This window comes from Nuphar pumila, chromosome 8 (assembly GCF_984573655.1).
Source record: "Nuphar pumila chromosome 8, dmNupPumi1.hap1.1, whole genome shotgun sequence".
Classification (NCBI taxonomy): domain Eukaryota; kingdom Viridiplantae; phylum Streptophyta; class Magnoliopsida; order Nymphaeales; family Nymphaeaceae; genus Nuphar; species Nuphar pumila.
The window spans coordinates 39,167,746-39,175,424 of record NC_143256.1 but is presented as its reverse complement, the minus strand read 5'-3'; positions in this window follow the sequence as shown (position 1 = coordinate 39,175,424).

Here is a 7,679-nt window from a genome sequence, read left to right as displayed (position 1 = left end):
TTCGATGCTTCCGACCTAGGTAGAATTCTAAATCTACCTTCCACCGGTACCGACCTTAACGCCATAGTACCAATCGACCGATCGGTACTTCAAAAAATACTTCTCTGCACCAACTGCTACCAACTTCCGTGGCACATGAGGAATCTCCAACCTCAAGCTCAGCTACTTGCCCAGATTCTTCTCCACAACATCTATCCCAAGCATCCCCGCCAGGGATTAGTTCCTCGAAAAATCTCTCTTCTTATCTACGCAATCCTTTCTTCTCTTCCGATAAATTGGTCATCCATTATTTTCGACCTCTTTATTCGTTATCAGAAATTTGAGCCTCTTCTTTTTGGGTGTTTTATAACTCCCATTCTCAACTACTTCCAAGTACCACTTCACAACGAAGTCATCCTCCGTCCCTCTCACGTCCTCGATGGTACCACCTTCAATCTAAGGTCCCTGCACATGCCCGACTCTGATGAAGCAGATCCAATATCCTCCTTCAATTACTTTTCTGCTATGATGGATATCGAGCAAACTCAAGATCGAATCCTTCGTAATCAAGCCCTGTTGCAGCAGACTCGCAAGCGGAATCGTGCCAACCGGACACCTTCACCTTCTCCACCTTCGAGATAGACTCATTTTTTATATTTAGTCTGTAATAACCTTTAAATCACTTTTATATTTGGTCTGTAATAACTTTCTTACTCTGATCCCTCCTTTTTGTCCATGACAAAGGGGGAGAAAACCTGTCTCATTACTGGAGAAATATTCTCTCTTTAAACATTATTTCACTTTTTTATCTTATTATTATTTCTATGCATAATGTCTTTTTGACAGGGGGAGCATATTTTGTCATCATCAAAAAGGGGGAGAATGTTGAGAAACTCGGTTTTGATGTCACATAATATGATACACTGTCTTATTTGATTTTGTATGATATGATAATATGTTCTCTTGAAATAATGTTATATTATGACTGAATATGTTTTGCCTTAAATCTAACGAGTATTTGATAAAAGGATATCTCACCCAATAAGGATGGAGACTTCCTATTCAAGTACAACTATGGTGCAATCATACTCCTTGAAGAAAAAGCTTGATGAGTCATGCTTTCCTAAAATTCAAATGAAGATATCGGCTACCTCAAGATGAAGATTTTTTCTTCTTTAGAGTCATATGTAACAGAACCTTCAGGATCTTGCATTTAGCATATTACATACTCATTCATACATACTATATCATAAAAGTATATGATAGTTTCAAAAAGCCCTTTTTTTAAAACCAATAAGTGTACCTTCTTATAACCTTTTATGAAAAAGATATTTTGTCATATAATAATTGTACCTTCTTACAACCTTTTATGAAAAAGATATTTTGTCATATAATAATTGTACCTTCTTACAACCTTTTATGAAAAAGACATTTTGTCATAGTACCTTACACTATATACAAGACAACATAAAAAAAAAGGAATGTAGGAAAAAGACAAAAACATAAAATCGGCTACATAAGAAAAACAAATAAAATATGTTTTTGAAAAGACTTTAGTTATCTTCTCTAATGAAATGTTTTCTTAATACAAGAAGAAGACAAAAACATAAATCGGCTACACATAAGAAAAACAAATAAAATATGGTTTTAAAAGGACTCTAGTTACCTTTTTCTTTAAAATGTCGACTTACTTGAAGTCATCATTCTCTCTAGTTACCTTTTTTCATAACCATAGAATGTCGACTTGAAGTCATCATTCTCTCTACAAAGCATTAAATGCTTTCTGTAACAAATCCTTTCTAAATATCCTTCCCAAAGAATGTCGACCTTCTTTTTGGTCCTTATTCTCTCTGGAGACTTTGAAAAACACAACATAAAGAAAACACTTGACATGACTATGTACAAATAAATATCTCAAAACACTCATAGTACCTACACTCATTTAAAGCAAAGAAGTACTAATGTACCTCAAATCATTAATTAGAATAAAGACAAAACTACAACCCAACGTTCAATGTACTATTGTAAGAAATAGACTTTTTACATAAAATATGTATTACCTAAAACAATACAACGACTAGTGTACCCTCTATTATACTCTTATGGAAAAAGGCATTCTCGATCTTCTCTAAAAGATATTTTTGAAATGACATAACATTTCACATTTCAAAAAGTTACAATTCCAAAATGTAACGACTACTTTTTAAAGGCTATATAAATACACTCAAATAAACTATTCCAACCATGGAATGAAATAGACGTGTGAGCTTACAAAGAGAAAAATTTCTATTCGTGATTTGAAAAGAGAGCCTTGAAAAAGAAAGAGAGAAAGAAAAAGGAAGAAAAGAGAAAAAGTCAAGTCCAGCTCTTTGACAAAGAGTATCCTCTGAGTGACAAACAGAACATTCTTAGAATCCTTCATTAGTGCATTCATATCATTCTGAAGGTTCTATAGGAAGTATTGTAAATCTGTTTATTCACTGTTTTCCTTCTTTGTTTAAAGAAGTAGACATCTGTGAAAGAGGGTGTTGCCCTTCTTTGTTGAGAGAAGAAGACCTCTTGGGAAGAGGGTGTGCCCCTTCTCTGTTGAGAGAAGAAGACCTCTTGGGAAGAGGGTGTTGTACTATTTATCCGGTAATTCGGATGTTATAGTGGAATCTCAAGTGGTTTGCTTGGGGACTGGATGTAAGTCTGGATATTGACCGAACCAGTATAACTTCTGTGTTTTATGTGTTATGCCTTATTGCTTAATTATTTTATTTTATCGATCATAATCAAATTTCACTATTCACCCCCCTTTAGTGGAATTTCAGATGGGACTGGGAGAACTCACCTCATTGAAACGAGGAACCTCGTCGAAAAGAGACTCAGGTTTTACCCAAAACCTCAAAAGGAAGATACCTCATGGAAACATAAGGCAAACAGGTTTATCCCTTAACCCGAGTGGGACGATACGGAATCCTCGGATGAAGAAACCATGATGGGACCTTCAGAATTTGGACAAACAAATCCAGAAGGGGTTTGCGAGAAGAGAAAAATGGGGTTCCCTAAAGCTTGGAAAAGGGATGATCTTGGGTACCTCATTGCTGAGACTAAATCAGCTTTTAAAAACAGACGACCTCTCGCAGAAAGCTTGGGTGATACCTCGAGGAGTGAGGTAACTGTGATGAGGCCTCTAGACTTTGCACAACAAGTCCAAGAGGCGTTTGCAAAAGGATGAAAATGGAGGTCCCTAAAGCTTGAAAAGGGGTTGATCTTAAGCGCCTCATTGCTGAGACTAAAATAGCTTTTGACAATAACAGACCTTTTGCAGAAGGTTCAGGTTTAACCCTTATCCTGAGCGGGAACTGTCTATGGTGGGATAGTGGGGAACACAGGGAAGTGTGCAAATCTGAGAGCGCTCAGATTAGACGGAAAGAAAGGACTTTTCAGTCCTAAGGAGGGATGTCGTCAGGATACGTCAAAATGAATATCGAGTTCACACTTCATCTTGGGATAATGAGGAAGTATTGCCAATAAGGTACCAAAAATTGTAGTTGATTCAACATGATTGAATTGTGTATGAAAAATATCACCTCTTTCTACCTAGAGTATTAGCTCCAATTGGGCTAACTTTGTAGAATCAAGAGTCAAATTCAAATTTGTTGTTGTTGAGTTTCTTCGAGGAAGATATCAATTTCTTTGATATGAAAAGAGAAGAAATATTCTTAGTTTCATAAAAGCAATTCAGTGAAAAGGCATTGATAAAAGAATATCACATAGATAAAGATGATTCCTGACAGTTTTGGGCAGTTTGATATCCTGGGTATTTCCCATGATGATCTTTTTGCACTTTTTTTTTTTTTGAATCATGGAGCTTTCTTGGGCTTTTTACATCATCCTTCATTTTGGAGATGTCCTGACTTTTTCTCTTTTCGGGGAAGGGTACGTCACAAACTCCTTCATCTTGGAGATGTTCTGATCCTTCTTTTCTTCTTCAGGAATTATGGCATTGATGGTATAGGTTTATTGGTAAAATCTCTAGATGATAGCAGAAATCAAATATCTTTTAGGGTTTGTTGGTAGGTCCATCACATCCACCTTCATCTCGACGGTGATCCGAACTTTCCCTGGAAGGATCTGTCACAAGCTCCGTCATCTTGGAGATGTTTCAAATCTTTTTTGGCCCCGGGGGTCTACTCGCTTAATTCACCTTCATCTTGACGACAATTGAGAGATCCACTTTGCGGATATTTGATTTGCAGCTTGAAAGGACTAAGGACATTTGGATTGGGTAGGTTCTTTTCTGACTTCCCAGGATATTTCCACTCTCTTACTGCCAAAGAAATGGTCTTTAAGAATGTGCCATAGCTATGATCAATATCAATTCGCTCATGGCTTTTCAACATCATTGAATTTTCCTTTGCTGGTCATATTGAAGATTTTTCTTCATCCTCTTGGTTGATCAACAAAAAGGTTTGAATTCAGTTCTTATTTCGCAAAAGTCTTGATCTTTTGGAAATAATACTAAAGGTAGTTTGAGGTAATTCTTTATATGATAAAAATTTTGAGATCAATAATGACTTTTGATAGCAAATTGGCAAGATATTCTAGAAATCCTTGATGAAAGAAATCGCTCGATATCGAATCGACACGTCCGTGACAAAATTCTCCTCTCTTTTTTCCCCAAAAAGAGAGACTCAGGCTTAAGCCCTTACCTAAATGGGAAGTTGGAAATACTCCTCTCTTTCCTGAAAGAGGAGGTGTTTGCAAAATGGAACTTTCGAAGAGAAATTGAGTTTTCGTCAAAACTCCCTATCTCTAGGCTTCTCTTATGGAAAGGCGGCCGAAAAACAAAGTTGAGAAAGTATCACAGAGGAACGAGTCCATCACACTCTCCCTAGAAAAGGGTCTTCTGTGAAGGGGTTGGCCAAAGATGAAAAAAAAATGGGGGCCACAAAAAGAAACGAGCTTCCATCGAAGCTCTCCCTAGAAAAAAGGGTTCTTTTGTGTGAAGTTGGTTGTTGTTTTGTAAACTATTCGCGAAGAAAATGAGTCCCTTCAAACTCTCCCTGAAAAAGGGTTCTTGCGAACAAAAGATGGTTGCATGCGAAAGGAACGAGCTCCCTTGAACTCTCCCAAAAGAGAGTCCTTCGCAAGAGAAAAATGATTGATTTTTTTTTTTTGATAGATTGATGACCCGAAGGTCAAAATTGAGAATTTAGAACTTGAGTAATGATGATTGGTTAGTGCAAAGACTGAACCTGGAGGGCCAACTGATCAGTCAGTCAGACACTAGCACGAGCGCTAGATGTACCAGCACGAGCACTGAATTTCAAAAAAAAAAAAAAAATGCCCCAGTACGAGCGCTGGGTTTTCAAAAAATGCACACCAGTACGAGCGTTGGGTTTTCAACGAAGATTTGAACAAGAGACCAACATTTTAAGATACTCGAGAATTAAATAAGAATGACTGCTGGTGTTTTCAGGATTATCCCTTATCCTGAAAGGGAAAAAATAAAAGAATACCTCATGGGAAAGAGGCATCAGGTTTATCCCTTAACCTAAAGGGTTTTTTTTTTAAAAGATAAAGGAATAAAATTTGATAAAACTTAATGAAACTTGACAAATTGATAAAGTTGACAATAAACTGATAAAATTTGATTTAGATAAAAATAAAATGAAATGAGTGCAATTCAATGAAGATGATCAAGTTAAAAAAAAAGTTGGTGAGAATTTTGAAAAGGATTCGTCTGATCCTGCCTGCATTATGATGAAGGAAGATAAGTATAGGTTAAAATAAAAATGCCCCAGTATTAAGGGGAAGAATGTGAGAATTTAACCAAAGATTATTGCTTTATTGAAGGAGACTTTTGAAGAGTACAAAAGGCTATGATGAACAATTCAAGTATAAAATCTTTTCAAATGTAAAGCATTAATAGGATCAGACAGTTTCACTCCATCTGCGTTGATCAGACAATAGGAATTGCGAGGCAGTGCTTCTTTGACCACATAAGGGCCTTCCCAATTGGGTGACCACTTGCCCTTCGGCTGATGCTTGAGATGAGCTGTCGATCTGAGCACAAGATCATTGACTCGGAATCTTCTCTCAATAACTGATTTGGCATAGTGCCAAGCTATCCTCTGACGATAGACCTGAGCGTGTTCCGCTGCCTTGAGCCTTTTCTCTTCTAATAGATCCAGTTGTATCAACCTCTGCTGCTGATACTGATCAAGCGGGAGCTCGATGAGCGATGCAAACTTGTGTGCCGGCTTCTGAACGTGGAGAGGTAACACTACCTCGGTCCCATAGACCAGTTCTGAAGGAGTAGCATTGGTAGGAGTTCGAATGGTGGTTCGGTACGCCCAAAGTGCATCGTGCATCTTCTCGTGCCAATCGCGGCCTGTTTCCACTGCTCTTTCCAGAATGCGGATTAAACTCTTGTTGGTGGCCTCTGCCTAGCCATTTCCTTGAGGATAGTAGAGAGCTGAGAAGTGATGATGAATCTTAAAATTTGAGCAGAAGGTTTTCATCTTCTCATTCTTAAAGTGGCTGCCATTGTCTGACACAATATCACGTGGGACGCCGAAGCGGCAAAGAAGATTCTTATGGATAAATGAAACCACGTGCCGGCCTTCTATTGTTCGCAGAGTTATGACTTCGACCCATTTGGTGAAGTATTATGTAGCTGCAAGAAAATATTGGTGGCCATTAGAAGTCGAAGGAGTAATCGGACCAACTACGTCGAAGGCCCACATCGAAAAGGGCCAAGGAGAGACCACGGATTGCAAGTATGCGGTTGGCGCATGAATGGAAGGTGCGTGCATTTGACACTTGACGCACTTCCTTACAAATTGATGGCAATCCTGCTGCATGGTTTTCCAATAATATCCCGCCCGAATAATCTGCTTGACGAGTGTTTGGTAGCCGATGTGACCACCACAAATTCCCTCGTGTGCCTCTCGGACAACTTCCATTGCTTCATCTTTATCTAAGCATCTGGCGTACTCAGAACTGAATCCACGGCGATAAAGAGTATCGGCTAGAAGGAAATAACGGGCTGACATGCGCTGAACCGCGTGTTGCTCTTTTCTTGGCATTTTCGCTGGGAATTTACCAGTTTTGATGAAGTTTTTGATGTCTTGGTGCCAAGGCTTCTCTTTCTGAGTGGCTTGGTTCACTTGTTCAGCTGGAATGTTGTTATCATCGCAAAAGTTTTCCTCTCTTGTGTATTTCTCTCTCTTCCTTCTCTTTTCCTTTTCTAACCTCTATTTTCCTCCTTTTTGAAGGGAGAAGAATAAAAGAAAGAAAAGAGAGAGAGAAGAGAAAACAAAGAAAGAAAAAGAGAAGAGGAACTATTTTGTGCGGTCTCACTTGACCTTGAGTTGAAAAATATTTAGAAATTTAACTCGCCTCCGTTTTGAAATATATTGCGGAAAAAATGGAAAGACGGGATTCGCTCGTCGGTACGAGGTTCGATCGTTCCTGGCGCCTTTACCAGGGGTAATCGAACCAATGATCGAATCTATGCCTTTTGCTTTGCATAAATATAATCTAAGAACTTATTCTAACTCTAAATGCACAAAGAATCATACTTGTGCAATGCAAGGATGTATATGCTCTTTTCGAAAATTGATTTGGAAATTTCCAAGTATTCTGAGATGAACTTGGTAAAGGAGTGAAGAAAATGGTTGAATCTAACTTAGAACTTGAGATAGATC